The sequence below is a fragment of the Eufriesea mexicana genome, unplaced genomic scaffold (assembly GCF_001483705.2).
Source record: "Eufriesea mexicana isolate 0111107269 unplaced genomic scaffold, ASM148370v2 scaffold794, whole genome shotgun sequence".
NCBI classification, from domain to species: Eukaryota; Metazoa; Arthropoda; class Insecta; order Hymenoptera; family Apidae; genus Eufriesea; species Eufriesea mexicana.
The window spans coordinates 517,143-538,436 of NW_016908953.1; the positions used below are offsets into that span (position 1 = coordinate 517,143).

A 21,294-nucleotide genomic window follows, 5' to 3' on the forward strand; every position below is an offset into this window, starting at 1 on the left:
AACGGGTTAAAAATAAATTCTCTCGTCCCATCGGCTTTTTCGAGTGTTTATTCCGAGCGAGGAATTTGCAAGAAAATACTTTCATACGCGAAAGAATGCAAATAATAATCCATCTGTACGACAGAAACCTGTAATTTAAGAAATAAGAAGAAAATTATAATTTGCTTTTCGTCTGATGAATTTCTGGTCTAAAATTCGAATTAATTGGCTGAGTTATTCTCCTATCCGTTGGATAATAATTGCACCGAGAAATATTTTCATTCCCCTCGATTTCTTTCAATTTAATCGTCGGTCGAGACCCATTCGTAATTGCAGACGTCGTAACTGGTTAAATAGAGGCAAGGGGACATATCAGAATTGACTCAACACGCGGTTAATTATGAAAATCGTGTAGCGAGGTTGAAAGATAATTAGGATAAGAGGAAAAAAAGGAAAAAAAAATCGAAAAGCTAGCATCCTGGCGCAAAAGCATCGAGCTCGTTCTCCTCGGCAAATTATCTCTGCTAATTAAAAATAATAATTTCGCCTGAAAATCTCGTACGGATGACGTCAAAATTATGCAAATCTAATCCCACCGTCCAATTAAACATCGAATGAAAATTAAGACTCGTTAAAACCGAACGAAGGTAATCTCTGAAAACCGATCTTTTCGGATCAAACGGGATTTAACAACGGCCACGCAGAATCAATACCTCCATTTCAAATTACTAAATTACTACTCTCAACCCTTCAGCAATCCCCCTCATTCTCGGATAATTACAACAATTTCATCCAAATTACCTAATTCCACTCGGCGTCCTTTACCCTAACTCGAAAAATAGGAGAGAAATAACCCAGTAAGGAAACAATGTTAAATCACCTTAAGAAAGTTAACCACGGGTACTATCTAATCTCGCGATCACCGATGACTCATGGCTACCAAGTCAGCCGTGGCAGATCGAAATAAAAACCGCCAACTAAAAAGGAAATAAAAATAAAAATAAAAATAAAAATAAAAATAAAAATAAAAAGCAGGAAAAAATAAAATAAAATTCCGCCAATTACCCTGACGCCATAGCTCAGTCAGCGGAATCGAGTTGGAATTACGCAAAACTAATTGTCCCCGGATCGACCAGCGGTCGTAGGTGTGTGTATCGCGATCGGGTCACAATCGACGCAATTATCACGGCTGCGCAAAAAGCCGGCCGCAATGGCGAGGTCGTTTATAGTGCATGACGAACGACAATAACGATCCCGTGGATAGAGTCGCCACGAGTTTCCCTGTCGCGGCTGCCAGGCTCTTTCGTTTCCTGTTCGACGTCCAATCGAACCGGCGCGACAACCTTCCTCCGCCTCGCTCCGTTTTCCTTTCCGCTTCCACTCGCTCCGCGATCCCGAGGCGATAAGGAGCGGAAGAAACGACGAGGCGTCGCGCGGATCCACGGGATTATCGTTGTCCGATCGAGGAAAACGCACGCTCGACGACGAGCAAACGATCGAGCGTGTAATAGGTGCTCGCGAGGCGAGAGATTTCCGCGGAACGTAAGATGAGATTTATCTGCAGATAAAGTATCTCTCTATCTGCTCGCGTGGGATTTTCAGATGCCGATCAGACCGATTGGCTGGGGTAAATCCGAGATACGAGGTACGGCGAGAGCTACGCGTGGTGATTAGGTGATCGTCGCGTCAGATCTAGAAGTTGTTCTACTTCCATTAAGCAATAAATTGATGGAATAATTTAAAGAATTAAGGGGTATTTGGGTATTTTATTTCTAGAGAAATATTATTTTTCGGGTCCGTTAGAAAATTTTATTTCGTGATACCTTTGAAAGGCTATGTAGGAGAAATAAATACGACGCGTAGAATTTTGAAACGATCGACGAAACGTGATAGAGAGAAATTATGCAGTTGATATTGCAGTTTTCGAATGGACGATATCGAATGTCTTCGAACCACGTGTCTGCATTCCACGCGTTCCCCGTGTCCCTACCTTAACTCCATTCTATCAACTTACAAATTAGGAAAGAATTCTCGATTGTGCGTAAATTATTTTTATAAATTTACTTGCAACTCGAACCAAATTAAGACCATAAACGAAGGTAAAATCGTTAATTTTGAGCAATTAATTTATTTTTAAAATTTCGTGTATTTCTATCAAAGTCTATCACAGTGTCAATATGATCTGGCAAGAATACGTTTTTCGTGTAAACCGCTTCAAAAATAAGAAAAAAATATTTATCCACGGATTTTCCTCTCTCAAATATCCTCCTGTCATAAACCGTTTAAATTAGCAACGCGGAAAAATACCTGACGAAACAATAGGTCCCTCTGTCGCGTGATTGTCACCAGGGAAGAAAAGGAAGAACGAAAATCAATGGCCATTACCAAAAATTATGCAACCAAAATCCCCCAAAATGCAGGAGTGTCGTTTTCCACAAAATCCAAATCGATCCAATTGCCGTGGAATCTTTCGCCACGCGAATTCGCCGATTGCCCGTCGAGTTTTCGTGTCAAGAACGACGGCCACGCGAATCTAACGAAAAGCGTGTCCCAGCGGTGGAAGCAACGTGTTCGACGCGTACCTGTCCGAGGAAGAACGACCGCGTGAACGAAAGAAGAAACGACGCACGGGCCGAACGCAGCACACGAACTGAACACGAAAAACCGGCTGGACCCCCTCGTGAAACTTCGGTACCGGTCGCCTGCTGTCGTTCCGACGTATGCGGCGTTCCATTCGGTTCCGCTTGGTTCCGTTCAGTTCCACGGAAACAACGATACTGACGGGCATCGGGGCCTCTCCTGCGCGCTTCCCTCTTTGTCGCCCCCGTTAGCCTGCTCTCTCTTCTTTACCCACGTTTCTCCCCTCGATTCGACCACGTCTTCCTTTACCCTATTTTTCCCTATTTTCCTTTATTTTCCTCTATTTATCTCTGTTTTTCTCTATTTTTTTTTATTTTTCTCTATTTATCTCTGTTTTCCTCTATTTTCCTCTATTTTTCTCACATTCTTCATCTTCCCTCCATTTTCTGAATTATCGTCCCTTCAGCTGTAGGGAATTTTTTCATTTATTTTTTAATTCGATTCATATCTGGGTGTAACTCTTTTATTGCTCGAAATTGGTAAATTTTTAAATTAGTATTCTTGCTTAATTAATAATTTTGTTAGTGGTTTTTTCTTAACTTTTTCTTATTGTTACATATGGAGGTATTTAAGACGGTTTTTGATTAAATAGAATTTGATACGAGAGTCTTATTGGAAATTTTAACGACGACAGATTTTTGCCTCCGTTTCGTTTTCTTCTTTGTATTAAGTTCCTTGAATCGAATTTGCATTTTTGCTGATTTACCTTGAGGTTTAGTATTTCTTTGATTCGTTCCTCGTTTCCTCGAAACAGAGTTTCGCGTCTCTTTGCTACTGCCGCACTGTCTGCTTCGTAATAAAATAATATAAATCCTTTTTAATTAGCATCGACGCGATTCTTTCTTATTCCCAGAATTTTACAATAAAGTTTTCTTTCCAATTTTTGGTATTTTTCTACTCTTTTTTACTCTGACAATTCCACCCCTATTTTATTCGCTACATTTTATCCTAAACTTTTACCTTCTTGTAGTCGATGCTCCCTTACATCCCTCACCCACGAAATTCAATCCAACCTTGCTCTTTCCCCCTCCGATCTGTCGACACGAAATTTATTCCTATCCCCATTAACACGTTCACCACCATAGCAATCACCAATGACTGTCACTGATCCTTACGCTTAAGTATAATCAACTTCGATATCCCGCATTATTCGTTTCGAAATATATAATCTACCATTGTGGCGAGCGTGAAATCTATGGAAACAAGCTGGTCAGTGAACGTGTTAAACACTACAATTTAACCGCATGAACCCTTCAACGACGGCTACTGCGTTCTGTAAACGTACGCGTGTATGAGTCGACGCACACAGGTCGCAACGAAAGGTTACTTTCAATTTCGTTATCGAATTAAATTAGCCCCCAATCGGTGACGCACTTTCCCCCGATCTACGCGATTTTATTATTTTTATTATAGAATTTACAAACAGAAGATATACCTTTCTCTCGAGAATTTTAGCATAAATACGATATACGCAGGCTATTCGACGCCACGTCACCAGGCGACAGTTAATACGATTATTAAACGACAAATCGATACATCGGCACAGAATCGGTGCAAACGAATATCCGCACGATTTGGCATTTTCTATCGACGTAGGAAAAATGCAGAGTCCGTACCTCGTACCTACACCGGCGTCGAGGGTTAAGTACCCTCGCCCTTTTCCCTTACCGCGATTCCACCGACCAAACCATCCCTACCAACCTCCAACCATAACTTCGTCATCCGTCCTCGCCGTGTCCACGAATTACTCAGCCTTACTCTCTTCCTCCCCGTCCGTCTCACCTGGCCCCGTCCCACTTCTCTCTTTCTCTCTTCCCTCCATCGGTTTCCTGTTTCGCACGACTTTCGGCCGCCGACGACTGACCGAGACTGACGACCCGCCGCGCGAGCGAGCGTGTCCGCGGGGGTGGCCGTCCGCCGCGACTGCGCCCCTTTTTTCGTCACGAACACCCCCTCCAGCCAGCCTTCGGGCACCCGACCGAGTACGCGACAACACCGTACACCTTCTGCGAACGCCACTAATTTTCTCGCTTTTTTTCTCCCTTTCTGCCCGCCGGTAATTTGTCGCGTCGTTGCCGTCGCGAAATTGTTTGCAATCGACCCCTCGTCGACGCGTCTCGGCTTTCCTCGCATGGAAAATCTCGGAACGCGTGTCGAAATCATTCGATGCTCCTGTGTTTTCGACGTACAACCGGGGTGCTGCAAGGTTTCAGCGAGGTTTCATTTCGGTTCGGGCACGGTTGGCTTTTTCCTTTCGGGTGATAGGGGGTAGTTGCGGTGGGACGGATGACGGGGAGATTTGCGTCGGTTGTGGCGGAGGTTGCGGGTGTTGGTGGTTCGTGGTTATGGTAATCGGGGAAATTTCGGGAGTTATTGGAATCCAAATTGAATTATTACTGCTGTTATTAATTTTAATCGCGTAATATGCCGAATTTTAAGGAAATTCTGTTGCATAATAGTATTATTAAATTATATTATTTGTAGTATTTGTTTAAAAATTATTATAGTTCCAGTGACCTCGTTTAATTGAAATTACGAGTCGCAACCTGTTGTAATATCGTATCGAACGTGAATCGTCCACGAATTCCCGAAATTCCAATACGAAACAAATTTCAATTACGAATATCAAGTTCCACGAATTAATGGAAAATATCGAATATATTGTAATGTTAAGCACAAAGTCGCGAAATTGTAATTTCCCGGGCACGGCTCCGGGACGTTTTGTAACGTTTTGTCGAGAGAACGTTTGATAGACGTGATTTTCGTGAAAACGACGTGGACAAATTAATCCAGAGAGAGAAAGAAGTCACGCAGAAAAGTAGCCGCTGCGTTGAAGCATTAATCGCTTTGCGGCAGAGGGACATTGCGAAATGTTGAAACGACAAAGACACGTTATTTTGTAATTACCAAAGATACGCACGTAATCTTCCCTCATCGTTATGTTTTAAAAATCGCGCCATATTTTCTCCAAAAATATTTTCTCTAAGAAATTATTACATACTCCCAATATTTTCCTCCATTCGATTGCACTTTCTTCGCGTTTTGTTATCCCTTTTCCTCAACATTACCCTTTACAATAATTCATAAAACGAAATTTTATCGTTTCATAATTCCACTCTCATACACTATTCCACCCTGCCCCAAAAATTCCAATAATTTACCCATTCTATCCCACCCAACAAATCTCAAAACCAATTTCCTCGTTCTACTCGAATGAAATTACACGAAAAAAAGACAAAGCCGCAAAATTACTTAATTCGACAGAAATTACACTAATTAGCATGCAAATTTACCACGCGTTTGCCTAACCCTGCGTCCCGCTACCCTAACCGCCGCGGAAGCAAGAAAAAAGGAGGAAGAGGGGCAAGCAGCTTAAAATTCAACGGACGCCATTTGCATACCGGTGAAATTCGACTTGGGCCGGACGATCGAAGTCGCGTTCCCCGAAAACGATCTATGTACAGGTATACGTTAACTTGGCCGGGCGGAGAATCGGCTGAAATTGAAATGAGCGTGGAGAATCGAGCGAAATTGAAATGAGCGCGAAGAAAAGAAACGGGCAATTCGGGTCGAGAAAACTGGAACGTCCACGTTCCGCCCACGCGTCTCTATCCGCGATCGATAGTAACACGTCGCTCGGACTACACCGCTGGCATAATCAATACGGACTGATATATCCGTAATAGGAGCGAAAGACAGCCGGTCGGGGGAATCGCGATGATAGATCGTTGACGGACTGCCATACGATACGCGAGGAGGGTTGCAAAAATTGCGTGCACCCGGCGATGCTCATTCAAATCGTTCTTCCTCGACTTTGCATGTCCCTTTCTCGTTGCTCCCTTTGAATATGGGGTAGCTTAACCCTTCACACTACGAGTCCCTTTTCTCTTGGGAAAACTCGGAGCTTTTGTCTATTATCGAGTCGATGACATTTTTCTCATATGTTTATGTTAACAGACCTGTCTGCTTTGACTGGTATCCTATGTATATGTTTCGTTAGGATATTTTAATCTCGATATTGACAATAAATTTTTGGAATTCTGGCGTTTGCTTTGCTTTGAATATGGGATAGTTTAATCCTGTGCACTGTGAGTCCTTTTTCCTTAACAGACCTATTTTTCTTTTCTAGTATTCTATATATCATTGGGATATTATAAACACCATATCGATAATAAATTTTTGGAATTTTGTCGTTTGCTTGAATATGGGGTAGTTTAGCCCCTTGCACTCCGAATTCTTTTTCCTTAACAGCCCTGTCTTTTTTTTCTAGTATTCTATGTATCATTAGGATATTTTAACCCCTTGCACTCCAAATCCTTTTTCCTTAACAGCCCTGTCTTCTCTCAATTTTTTTTTTTCTAGTATTCTATATATCATTAGAATATTTTAAATCCGATATCGATAATAAATTTTTGGAATTTTGTCGTTTGCTTTGAATATGGGGTAGTTTAACCACTTGCACTCCTTTTCCTTATCCTCCTTAACAAACCTGTCCTTTTTTCTTTTCTTTTTCTAATATTCTATCCGTCTTTATGATATTTAAACTTGATATCGATCATAAATTTTTGGAATTTTGTCGAGTGGGAACTGCAAGCCATAGTCGTAAAACGAAATGTCGTATATTTTTATTTTCGAGATTTTGTTATTTAAAATTCTGGTCATCTTATTGGTTTTGTACGGTTACATTGGTTTAGGTTATATGGGATAAAAATTGAACATGTATGATTAAGATGTTTAATTTATTATCCTATGCAGGTCAACGAGCGTTAAATTTTTGTATCCGATGAAATTTCGGTTAATAAACATTCGTATTAACGAAGTTACGGGGTACTGTAAGGTATACAGTTGTAATTAATAAAAATAATTTTTAATTAATTCAAAAGTATAACGATTTAAAAATTCGTATACTTTATGTTTTTTAGTTACGGTAAATTTAGGTCCTGTATGTATAACGGTAATTAATAAATATAGTTAAATTGATTTTAATTAGGCGTACAATAAACAAACGGAATTGGAGCATGCCACCGAGGAATTTATCAAGATTTATAAAATTCCCAGAGGATCTGTTCAGAATATTAATCAAAATCGCAGCTTCATTTCGTTGCAAATTGGAATTAAAATAGCTATAAAGTATGAAGTGAACTTAATTAAATTTAATTACTTCGAGTGCTGAAAGAGAAGCGAGCTTGCTCATTATTGAATTTCACGAAGTTCCAACTTTTCGTGAAAAATATTTATCGTGGTCGGCACATTTGCGTTGCACTTACTATAAGTGAATATTGAAAATTAAATAGTTCAAGTTTCTAAGCCACCATCGACCGACGATAAGTTTTACCGACTACGGGTAGACTTTCATAAGTGGTTTCATATTTTTCGCCATAAACCACAATTATGTCGCAATTAGGTTTTCGTATCTGGGTAAAATATTGAAAAAATAACTGTATAAACAAGACAAGTTATACGTTAATCTCGTAACTAGTAAATAATAACTTTTTCGTTAAATATTACCGACTTATCCTTCGCTACCCTATCAAAATCGATATCCATTTAGTAGAGATAAATTAAAAGAGATCGTAGTTCGAAATTTATCGTACCTGTGTTATTTAAATTATTTATTTCTTCGTAAAATATAAATTCCCACCGTGGGATACGTTTATTTATCAAATATTTAGTAAATGAGAAACAATCGATTCCCTAAATAAATTGCACGAGCAAATCTGTTTAACAATAATTATAGAAGACCAAAACAACATTAAATACAGAGTATATCGCGATCGATATATTGAACATGATAATATACCATTATCATTCTAACGAAATTTCATCTTTCCTCGTAAATCGAACATTGAATTTTAAATAAGTTAATGTATTCGTATTAACTAGATTATCATTCCTATTATATTACACGTATCAACAGAATTAATCGTGACACTCGCGTCTTAACATTATTAAATTGCAATAATTTGCATTCCAAACTGTCTCGAATTAACAACAAATAATTAATATTTTGGAAATGCAAATGTAATTGCAACAAAAGGAAATGTTTAAATTGTTACGTTTACAATTAACTAATTTATTACACGATATAAATGTGAAATAAATTGGTAAATTGTAAATTGTATAGTGCAAAAGTCCCATTTACCATCGGCAATAATCGGGTGCCATCGTTCCACCTTCCGAAGGCAGCGGTTGCTGGGTATATAAGGGTTGAGGTAGGTCGGCAAGAGCTCATTTGCAAATCGGACTGGGCAACGAGTATACCGAGAAGTTAACCAAGATGATCGTGAAATGTGAATAAAATGAATGAGCACCTGTAACTATTGCCCTTTTATTATCTATTTAACCTATGCTCGTCCAATTCACACCCTACCATCTTATAAAATAAAACAAAAATAAAATTTTGTGCATTTAATTCCTGTAATTCAATTCCTAACAGATATCTAATAAATACTAAAGTTCTTCCAAAATAAAATTACCTGTTTTCCTATAAAATAAACCAAAAATAAAATTTTGTGCAATTAATTCCTGTAATTCAATTCCTAACAGACATCTAATAAATACCAAAGTTCTTTCAAAATAAAATTACCCATTTTCCTATAAAGGCTATAATTCTTCCAATAATAAAATAAATATCCTTCCAGTAACGAGATAATATAATTAAAAAGCAGTAGAGAAAAATTGGAAAACAAATTTTCCAATCTTCACTCACTGTCACTCAAACTAGCAAAGACTTTCTACCATATCTAAATTAGAAATTGCCCTGCATTACCACGCTGTAATAAATTACTCGATCAAACTTTTACCCGACTGTTATACATACCTATTCACCGTAATTACACGAAAACACGAGGGCAGGTGTTTACGTTAAGCTCGTCTCGAAATTACGTCGTTAATCCGTAATCTCTTCTGAACCGGAGGCAAAGTTTCTTTTAATTCCAATATCGAGTCTAATTAATTTCAATTTAATAACTAATCACCTATCCGATTAATAAGTAATATCGTTTAAATACTAATTAATATCTAATATCCATCGTGTCTAATAACACCGAAACAAAGGAAAGGAAGCAGAAAAATTACGTTTATTTCCTGTGCATCCCGTCTCGAGGAACTGCACCCTAATTACATGGCGCCCGGAATATTCATGTTACGATAATTAGATCTAACTAATGGCCAACGTTGCCATAAATTAATCCGACAATTTCACGGCTGTCAATTTAGCCGTATTTAAACAACGCGCGGAAAGCCGCTGTATCGTGTGCAAATATTATTGCAATCAGCCACGTTTGTTATTGTATAGCACGTACACACGCGTGGAATAATCGCGGCCAGCTCGCGTGGCTTTACAATGTTGCAGCCTTATGCATTTATAAACTCCATTAATTATTCATCAGGCACGAGCTGAATGAGCACGAGAGAAGAAAAACGTTGAATTTCCTCATTTTCTCAGGCTCACCTGTTAACCGTGCTCGCCCAAAGAAACTCCAGACAGAACTAAGAAGCCGGCGGATCTATCGGCGGTTATGCGACTTTTTGCAATTACTAACGCGATTACGATGTTGGCATCGGGAAGTACGCACGACAGAACGGACAACTGTAAATCCTCTTTCCAACTGGCACTTTATCTGCAACTTCGTTACATTCGGATTACACCACTGCGAGCGTGTACCTATAATACATCTTAACTCCACGCGATTCAGAATTATTTAAATACCCGAATATACTATTGACATTCGCGAATATTCTCAAATTTTAATTCTTACTTACTATAATTACCCTATTAATTTTATATATTAGTATTATAACACGGTTTTCCCTTACAACGTGCACCAAATACAGAAGAACAGTATACTTTGTTAATTCGTAGCACCTAACCTAACTTTTAACGTAATATGAAAATCAGTAGAATTTTTAAAAAATGGAATAACGAGAAAGACATACTGGAAGAAGAAAAATCTCAAAAAACCTGTAAGACCATAATGTTGCACCTGGAATTTTGAATAAAAGTTTGAAGACTTGTCATTTAGGCTACGTTGCGGCCGCCATATTTGCTAAATATGGAAAAAGGGAATAAAAATTCGCAGACGGAACTGGGATTAATGGCAGACGCTAATAATCCCGCAACAGTGGGCAGAGATTGGAATAAAGGGAAAAGGGGGAGGAAGAGCGAGCAGCAGCGAACAGCGTTGATTTACTCGCTTCTCTGGGTGCCAGGAGAGACTTTATCTATATCGCTGGTTCGCACGGTTCCGTAACGGTGCTGAATTCCCTCGGGATCGGTCGCGTTGAGCGGTGAGCAAGTGCAGGATGCAAATTCGCCCGACGAACCCTCGGAATTCGACGACGCTTCCGCTGTCTTGATCGCGGTTCACCGGCAGTTCACGCCGCGACCACGTTGCATTTACATCTGAATAAGAGCGAAAAGAACCGCCTGGAACGTGTGCTTTCCGAAAGCTATTCGAGGGAAGAGCGAATTTGCGTTGATTGGACGGGAATTCACGTGTGATTTTGGCTACGTATTTTCGGGGGTGGGTGTCGCGTTTGAGAAGATGGAGGCGAAAATCGACGTGTCGATCAAAGCAGATGTTACGCGTTATGGTGACACGTGTATATGCGATTAGAATAATCGACGAGCAGTGTCATTTTTATTCGCCTAATTTTCGTCGCGTAAATTCACCAACGGATAATCGATAATTATTGGTCAACGTTAAACAACCTTGTGTAATTTTACGTAACGTTAATAACGAATGTACCTCGGAATAATTATTCTTAATAATCTTATAAGCGCGATTATATAATTTTTATAATTGAAGAAATGCGCGTGACGCTGAGAAATAATCAGAAATCAAAAAATTGAGCAATTACTTAGATTTGAAAGCTAATCGTTGATAACAATTATATAAGCGTAATTGTAATTTACGGGATTATATCATTTTTGTAATTGAAGCGGTACATGCGACGCGAGGAAACGTTAGGAGATAACGAAAGTACAGGAATTATCTGTTTTAAAAAATTAATTAGGTTGAAATAACGTAATGCACTTATTTTATGACATTTCTCGCCATATAAATCATTGATCCACAAAAGTAATTTATAAATTACGATGCGACGGAAAATTCTGAAATGAATTTTGTTCTCTTTGAATTTTGGAATGGAAATAATTATATTTCTTTTCGTACCTCTCGATTGCTTCTCTCTTTCTCAGAGTCGACTTTCCAGATGGATCGCGTTTCGAAAGAAAAAGGAACGCGTGGATCATCGTCCGTTCCCCCTATCCCAGTGTTTGCACACACCGATATTGATCAATCGTATTCCATATCCAAACAGATAGGGCTTGCGAAATTGCTTTACACGGAATCGCAATGAGTACAGCGACGCACTTGAAATTTCTGTACGTATAAGTACAGTGGATGGAAAGCGACGAGACAAGTTGAGCGGACTTTTGTAAACGCATTTTACTGGCACAAATCGACGGATCTCGGGGAATTATATATTTCACGCTCTCACTGGCAGTTTTCACGTCTTTCCATCGAAAACGATTGATAGCGAAGCGAAAAGAAATTCCTCAACGTCGGACAGATAAAGCAGATAAGATAATTATAGCAATAATCGAGCGAAATAGAAAGCATAATAAGAACGTGTATTTGTTTAATGCATGCAAAAACGATGAAAAGAGGCAGCTAGAAAGTATATGACGTAAACATGTAGATGTCGAAACTTGCCAACTATCATTATAATAAATCCATTTCGCGTTCTTCGTATTTCACGTGATAGCCTTCAGACATCGAATATTTTTTAATCTCTCCTTCCATATTACCTTCTATGAAAAGGAAACGCTTATGGAAACTTATAAAGAATTATTCGAAGAATTACAGTCAAACATATTTTTTCTTGAAAAAGAAATATTAATAATTTAAAAAAACAAAATCATGCAAAAAATTATTATTGGGAATTGTTATTTTTCAAGATCTCAAATAAATCCCCAATAAATCTCCTAGAGAAAAAGGAAACACTTATAGAAACATACAGAAAATTATTCGAAAAATTATCAAACATGTTTTTTCTTGAAAAAGAAATATTAACAATTCTTTTCTTAAAAACACCCATCTAAAAAATTATTATTAGGAATTCCTATTCTTCGAGATCTCAAATAAATGCCCAATCGATCTCCCAGAGAAAAAGAAAAATACTGCAAGTACTGCAAATTTTTCAAAAACAAAGTTATCCAAAGATTATATCGGACACTCTCCTTCCCAAATTTCCCGAACTGCAATTCCTCGTCCAAATCTTTCAAAAAAGGGAATATTAACGAACCGACAAATTTACCTAACCTCTTAACCAAGAAAAAAATAAATAAAAATAAATAAATAAATAACCAAGAGAAGGTAGCCAGGTAAAAGAGAAAAGAAGATCGATTCGTCATCGATGGATGTTTCCCGCGCAAGGAACGTGCCCTACATTTAAATACGCGTAAGGATCGGCCGGATTGCGAAATTGTCGCACGCAGAATCGCAGAAATCGTCTGGTGCAGCCCGTTCACATCGGCGAAGAGGAATTCGCGCGGCTCGCCGCGGAAAGAGAGGCGTAGACAAAGACAGCGAGCGTATTTGCATAACGAGCAGCCGATAAATCAATCTATTCGCGAAGAAGGGAATCGCGGGGCGAAGCGTCGACGAGAATAAACAGGCGCGGAACGCGAAACGTGATTTCGTTTCGAGACTCGTCTCGATCATTTCTGGCGGAGGATTCATGTTAATTGGCCGCGAGATCGCCGACTGAATATTCAGCGGACGGACGTAAAAGGGGAGAAAAGTCCGTGGCATAGGCCAGAGCGAAACGGTTATGTTACGGGGTACCGTTAAATATACTATTCGTAATATCGAATTGATATCCGTTTCGTATCGGTGCCTCTAGGGTGATTTTATTTCGCATACTTAGGCTTATATTTTATTCGACCGCTTGAAATTTATACACCTATCCCAACATTAATAGTCCCCTTTTAATCTAGGAATTATTTCAAACGCGTCGCGTAATAAATTATATTATAAATTGCTTTTCAAGAACGGTTTGTATTAACCATTCGCACTACGGGTTTAATTCTGGAAAAATTTATAACGATGCGGTATTTAATTTTACTTGACACCAAAACCGCTAATGCAATCGGAAGAACTGGTTTCAGAATTTTCTCAGAAAGAATTGTAATTAATATATTTACTTATCTTCGTGGTACCGGTAAAATTATTATTTATTATTTATATACTACTATTATATACTACTATTTATATACTATTATTATTATATTATTACTGTTATGCTTCTTCTCCCTTCCCGGGGTTCTCCAGCAGCTGGACGAGACACTGCCAGGTCCAGCTTGGCTTTTAACTTATATTGTTGAGGAAATTTCTGGTGATGTTGCATGTATGTAGTATCGTTGCTTTTTGTATTTCATGGTGGAAGTGTGTTGGTACTTTCAATTGCGTCAGGTGTTTTTTGAGTGTGTATGGTGTTATTCCTGTTGTTGATATTATTATTGGTATTGTATGTACTTCTTGCTGTTTCCATATTCTTCCATAAGTCTTTGTTCTGTGATGCTTATTTGTAAGTGTGGGTATTGTGTTGTTACTATTATTATTATTATTATTGTTACTACTACTACTACTACTACTACTACTACTATATAGTGTTACTATTATTACTATATGTTACTATTAATTGTCTGCAATATTTAGGTATCTATTAAAGATCGGTAATTCCAGCGTTATATACCTATATATGCCTATTTTATAGGTGATAAAATTAGACGAAAATTTGAGAAATTCCTCGAACTTTGTCGAAATTAAATCGCGTAAAATACAATTATGGTCGCGTGATTGGCGTAGCTTATGATCGTGAGATTTGATACGAAGGAGTCCTGACGAGTTAGGCTCGTGATTGTAGCTCAAAGGGTTAACAGTCATCAACGGTCGTAACGGATACGAACGTTGTTTTGCCGAGAAGAGTTCGCGTAATTACGATCGGGGTGAAAGGCGATTTGTATTTCGTAAATAAATATCTCTTTTTCAATGGCCGCGTAGATGATAGTTATTTCGCTAAAAAGCATAGACGGTAATTATTTTTTCCCGGACAGGATAATTTTAATGCCGAAGAAGTTAAGATTCGACGCGACGTGACCCCTTTTACATTAGGCGTTTAATATATCTTCCTTTCACTCGAATACACCGTTCACACGTGTTCAAATTATGAATCGACATGCGTACATTTTCAAATATTCCCGCTTCGTTCCACGTTCTCCGACGTGCATTCATTTTCGCTCATTGTTGTAATTCAGCTACGTCGTTGCGAACGAGTAAATCAAGTTGATCGAGTACTCCCACGAGAAGATACGCGTAATTTATATTTCACAGCGAAAGCACTCGAGAATATTAATTAATTAAATATTTCTCGGCCCTCTTAATAGCGTGCGTGAATGTCGTTGAATAAGCTAGACTCCTTTGCTTATAATTGTGCAATTTGTGATGTAAATGTAATATGCGCGAGTGTGGTTTAGTGTAAATTATGTTTAGAAGAATGTGCCAGAATAAAATAATCGTCATAGAATTATCGACGAGTGAACACCGCAATGAAACCGTGATAAAGAGCGCGAGAGGGGGAGAGAGAGAGAGAGAGAGAAAGAAAGAAAGAAAGAGAGAGAAGAAAGTTCTAGAAAGAGTAAATGGATTTATTATTTTAATAATCAATTATTTTATTATTCAAATATTTTTCCATAAATATGTCTTATGTTTCGTGTTAAAAATAGTAAAAGATATTCTTGTTCCATTTTATCCATATTGTAATCCATAACCTCAAATAAAAATAATTAATTCCTTTTTCTCCCGAAACCTCAAATGAAAATAATTAATTTTCTTCTTTCCCAATACCTCAAATAAAAATAATTAATTTTCTTCTTTCCCAAAATCTCAAATAAAAATAATTAATTCTCGTTTAATTAATTTCCATAATTTCTGCAATTTCTTTCTCTTCCTCCGAACAAGGAGCACGATGAAAAATAAATTTTCTCCCCGTGCGATGTGTAAAAATTCGAGGATAAAGGGTTAATAAAGTATATACACATGGACAATAGATATTCGTGGCCAGAGATTTCTCCGGCCAAGTGAAGCAATGGCGGGCTAAAACTTTTCAAGGGAGAGCAAAACGTTTCCGCGTTGCACACCTCTCCACGGCAGATGCGTGCGAAAGGAACAACCGAACGCGAAAGTTCGCGTTTTATGACCGTGGCATTACGCCGGCAGTCCGGTTGAAACGCTAACGATCGAAAACGTTTTCCCGCCTAAGCGACGATGATTCGACGGGTTTCGTAATCCGAGGGTGAAATGCCGCGGCCACGAGCACAGTCATCCCGAAGGAAAGTCGTGAAACGCGTTCGATTACGCTCCATTCGATCGAAATCGAATTTCTACCGATTCGTAACGATCTCGTTTTTCTCCCTCGCTTTTCCCGCGTTTCTCTGCACGTTCCATGTGACGAGCTGAATCTATACCCATGTCCTGTATTTTCGGATATATGTAATAAATTTTAAATAACGACGGCATTAATATAGTATCGTGAACGAAATTGTGAAAAATATTAATGGAATCAATAACCATTTAAAATTGAAAATTATGGGTTTAAATGTGGAGCGATGGATCTGTCGCTTTGAAACTGAAAATTTGGAAATTTGGAACTTTGGAAATTTGGAATTTGGAAATTTGGAAATTTGGAATTTGGAACTTTAAAACTTTGGAATTTGGAATTTGGAACCTTTGAAATTTGGAACTTGGAACTTTGGAAATTTGGAATATATATAATAAATAAAATAAAAATGTTCCAAAGTCCAAATTTCCAAATTTTCAAGGTTCCAAATTCCAAATTTCTAAATATCCAAATTTCCAACGTTCCAAATTCCAAATTTCCAAATTTCCAAGGTTCCAAATTCCAAATTTCCAAGGTTCCAAATTCTAAATTTCCAACGTTCCAAACATATACACATAGTCCGTCAAAAGAAATGCAAAATTAAGATTTATTTCGACTCGAAACCTGTTCCCCGTTATTTCGCCAATTCGCATAACAAGTAAGGTCCGTGGTAAAAAAGGTCAGAAGCATATGGACTGATCTGCTAGAAATCGGTAGTCAATCGTGTATTTCTTCTTCTCATAACGGTCATGTATACGCGGTATACGTTTAAATAACTGGAGTCCATTTTCAATGACCCAGCGTCATTATCCAGTCATTAAGATATAGCTCGACGACAATCGACCGACTTTCGAGATACGAGTGCTTCCAACGATGCCAGCCCAGTCCTTGGGAGTGTTAAAAATGAGCCCACATAGAGGCCACGGTATAGCGAGGTCGCAAAAATTGGCCAATAGCCAATCTGATCGCGTTTATCATAATACATCGAAAAGAAAAAAGTCGACAGAGTTGCGAATATGTACAAACACACCTAAAAGACACTTTAAATCCCCAAAATCCTACCAAACGATACCAATTTCTCCTGTAAAAAAATTCTCACAAATTTCTCGAATTCGCCTTCTTCCCTAAACAAAATTCCCACTAATTTCTCGACCGTCGAAATAAAAATCAACAATTTCGCATCCATATAAAAAGAAAACTTCATCTTCTTCTCAACGTTCCAAAATAAATTCCACTCGCTTTCTCTACTCAATAAAGCTTCAAATCACTACCAAGATAGATGACACGTAAAACGAGAAACGTTTATATAATAATTCGCAATCATATATTAAAAGAGAAGCAACAAACGCCTAATACGGAACATGTACAAACTCTCAACAAGGTAACCACGAAATAAATGGCAATTAAAAGGAAGAAAAGGGAAAATGAATTTAAAAAGAGCTGTCACCCATTATAAAACCTCAGACGACTTTCAATAATTCGATCTATGAGCTGCACCCCCTCTGTCGTAAATACCATCATCAACCCTACCAAAACCCCCTACCAAACGCACTTGGTACCCATCACGCGACGTTCAAGAAGTCTTAGATCCTCCTAGATCCTCCTAGATCGTCCTAGACGACGCGCGATCACGTTAGTCAAAAGCTCGGAAGAAGCCTCGACGCGTGTACGTCAGCCTGCAAGACGAACCAAGCTCGCGTCCCGTTTCTTCCGTCGCTATAGTCATGTCAGAGAAAAAGCGAGGCGACGCGCGAGCAGCGAGATGTATCTCTGCGAGCAGCCACAAATCACCGTGATAGGTCTGCGAGAACGAGCGGAACGAGCGGAACGGAGTCCCCTCGGCGAACGTCTTCTTCCTCTTGACCGGCGAGCAGCGGTCGGAGGAAGAAACGCGCGAAAGAAGCGGGAAAGGCGCGGAAAGGCTCGCGAGTCGGATTTTCTCGCCTTCCACTGAAACGCCTAATTGCGCGGATACCGTTCTAACGAAGTTGCGGGAAGAAGTTAATAAACTCCGGCCGGGCATTCAATGCTCATCCGTCAGTGGGCTATGCAAAACCTCGCGGCGCTGCATCGCCGTCGTTTGCGGGAGGAAAGGGCTCGTCTGTGGTGCCTAACAGTTGTTTCAGCGTCCACGCGAAATTTGCGTTCGAGGAAGGGTATGGGTTTGGGAAAGATCCAGAGTCGCGTGTTATTTGGGAAAAAGGAGACGAAGGAACGTCGTGGTAGCGTCGTGGTGGCGTGGTAAAGTCATGGTAGCGTGGTAGCGTCGTGGTAGCGTGGTAGCGTCGTGGTAGCGTCGTACTTAGAATTTTTGAAGTTCGCACATCCACCGATTCGCGTTTTCATGTTCCCCGATCGTTAACTCGATCGAAAATTGCCTGCTTATCGAACGCTTTCACGCTTTTCTAAGTACCACGTATTAAGCCATTGTTTTACCACTTGCTATCCCTATCTAAGAATTTTCTTTGCAGAAATTACTCAAACGGATTAAACGATACGACTCATAAATGAATTTCGAAACAGCAAAACAGATTTCCTAACGTTTCAATGTTTAATTAACTTTTGATCCAGAAATATATAATTTCGGATTCATAGAAACAGAAAATTACTCTTAAAGATAAGGAAGAGAAAACAGAAAAGAAAATGAATATTATTAAATGAACATTTTCTCATTCTTCTAACAAACAAGAAATAATCGATCTCGTCCCATCGCGACATCCGAAACACGCGACAGGGACAAGAAAAATGAAATATTCGAGAAAATTACAGGCTCTTTTATCCCGAAATTTAACATCGCATCCTGCCGCAAATAACCAGCCATTGAAATGCAATACTTTTGGCCGTCAGTGTACCAGCGATTCTTCTCTGGAAGAAACCGCAAGCAACGCCATTCACAATAGCTCCCCGGCTGAAAACGATCCAGACCACGATCCACGGCGATCGAGGCCAAGCTCGTTCGCAAAAATGGCCGCGTTCGCGCCACTCCCCTGATTGTTAATCGAACACGCGATCGAACACGCGAAAAACAGAAAAGCACGAGCCCACGCGCTTAATTGCCGAGTTAATCTTCGAACGGGGCAAACCGCGGCACGCTCGCGCAGTCAATCAACGACAGCTTTCTTATTTTTCCCAAGGGGGTACCGATAATGTTGCACTTCCTACCACGCTGATTACCTTCCTTTCTTCGTTTTCGTTCCGCCGAATGGCGCCACTCTCGATCCTCTCGATCCTTGAATTATATCTCGATCAAACCGGAGCGTGCTTATTAACCTCTTTTAATCGTCGATCATTCATTAAGCATCGGGAACAGGCCCAAACCAGAGACGTAATTCTTCGGGCGACTCCCCTTCGCCAATTAGCTGCCCGTGCCCCTCGTTTCGGGATCGTGAAAAGAAATTTGTCATTCGCCAATCGGGGCTCCCCCCTTAAAGAAGAATCTACAGGTACGTGCACGTCTGTACGTACATTCCTTTCGAAAATTCATTTTTATCGAAGCTACCGAAGAGCCAAAGATAAGTTGATTGGACAGGTGTATGGGATTATGGGATTATCAAAAACGCTTTGTTTTAAACGGCGCATAGATACCGTCACTCGATCCCTGGTGAAGTCTCATTGCCCGTGGAACAACCAGAACTATCGAAATATTTTCTCCAAACGAGCAAGTCCCGCGCCTGAAGACAGATTTTCCGGCCGAGGATCACCTCGTATAATACATAATTTATACGCTCTTATTATACAGCCTCGAGCTACCATACCCGTACATTGTTCATTTTAACGACCAGAGCAAACAGATCACCGACACTGAAAGCCACAGCCACTACTACGAGTGCACACACACACACACGTCGCACTGACACGACACTCGAAAGCGCACGCGAATCAACTTTGACAGATCGTCAACTACGTCAATGATACGAGCAAACAGATCACCGACACTGAAAGCCACAGCCACTACTACGAGTGCACACACACACACACACGTCGTACTGACACGACACTCGAAAGCGCACGCGAATCAACTTTGACAGATCGTCAACTACGTCAATGATCCACCTCGAGAAACAAAAATGCATCAGCACGCGCTAGAAGAAATAAAACAATCCTAAAACTCGATAAATCGGCAGAATTTCTGTAGATATCTGAGCGTTATCCTACCATCATACAGTCATACCTAAGCGAAGTAAAAAGGATAATCCTGCAGTCTGCCAGGAGTACTCACCACTCTAGTTCCCCGATAGTTCCTGGACCCCTGTTCAGCTTCCTCCAATCCCACGCTTGGCTTCACAGGCCAGCAGCCATCAAGGCAGATTCACTGTTCGTCGTTCTCACTTTCCAGCCCACGGACTCGACGACACTCCGGCCTGCCGGTCCACTCGGATCTCTTAACGGGGCCAGAATCGACCGATAGACTGCGGTGATTAATCAGGCAAAACCGCGGCTCTTATCGCGTCCGCGCGCGGAACTTTATCGTGGCGCGAAGCAGATAACGCGAGCCGTCTGCAGGCCGGCGCGCTGCCGCGTCCCCGAAGCCCGACGACCGGCGTTAAATCGTGCAGAAATCCAGGTTGGATGCGCACCGACCTGAAGCCGCGGAACACGCGTCCCTGACCCGCTCAACCGGCGACCTCGATGAATCACGCGACCGGCAGATCTTCGGCAAGACAATCGACCAAAGTCCTCGGCTGCTTCCAAGGTCACCCGATTGCGACTTCGATTCTTGCCAAATCGTCGGTTTTTATTGCCCGACTTAGCTTGTTTGTTCTCGGTAGCCAAGGGTTTTCAGCCAACGTCTTTATGGGTTCTGAGTAACGATGTAAAGCTTCCGCAGTCGGAGCTTCCTCGGTCTACTTCTCTAGCCTCCGCGAGGTACTCTAAGCTTTCTTGCGCTGGTTCGTAGATCCGTAGGTGAGCTGTTCTTGGAAGGTTTTCAGTCAGGTTCTGTAAAGTAGAGAGTTTTTACGATTCTGCGAGATTTGTTAATCTCTGTAGCTCGTGCAGGGCACTGTGAGCTTTCTTCCGGTGATTTCGAGATTGGTGTATTGTTCCAGGGAGACTAGACTGTGAGTCTCCTTCTATAGAGTTGAGATTTCTGTCGGGTTCTGTGAAATTTATTAATTCCGTGATTAAGTACTTCTTTCTTGGAGTGGTTTCTGGCAGAGTACCTTGGGTACCCAGTCTGTGGATCTGCCAAGCTACTTAAATCACTGTACACAGCTTTTGCAAAGTTCT

General features: G+C 40.2%; 1 protein-coding gene across 1 annotated transcript in view; it reads right to left on the reverse strand.

Annotated features, from left to right (window-relative positions):
• Positions 1-20,309, reverse strand: part of LOC108546815 (uncharacterized) — a 128,662-nt gene extending 108,353 nt beyond the window's left edge. The window contains exon 1 of the mRNA XM_017899073.1: positions 20,285-20,309. The gene's annotated coding sequence lies outside the window, so the exon portion shown is untranslated. The remainder of the gene's footprint in view (positions 1-20,284) is intronic.
• Positions 20,310-21,294: the final 985 nt, after the last annotated feature.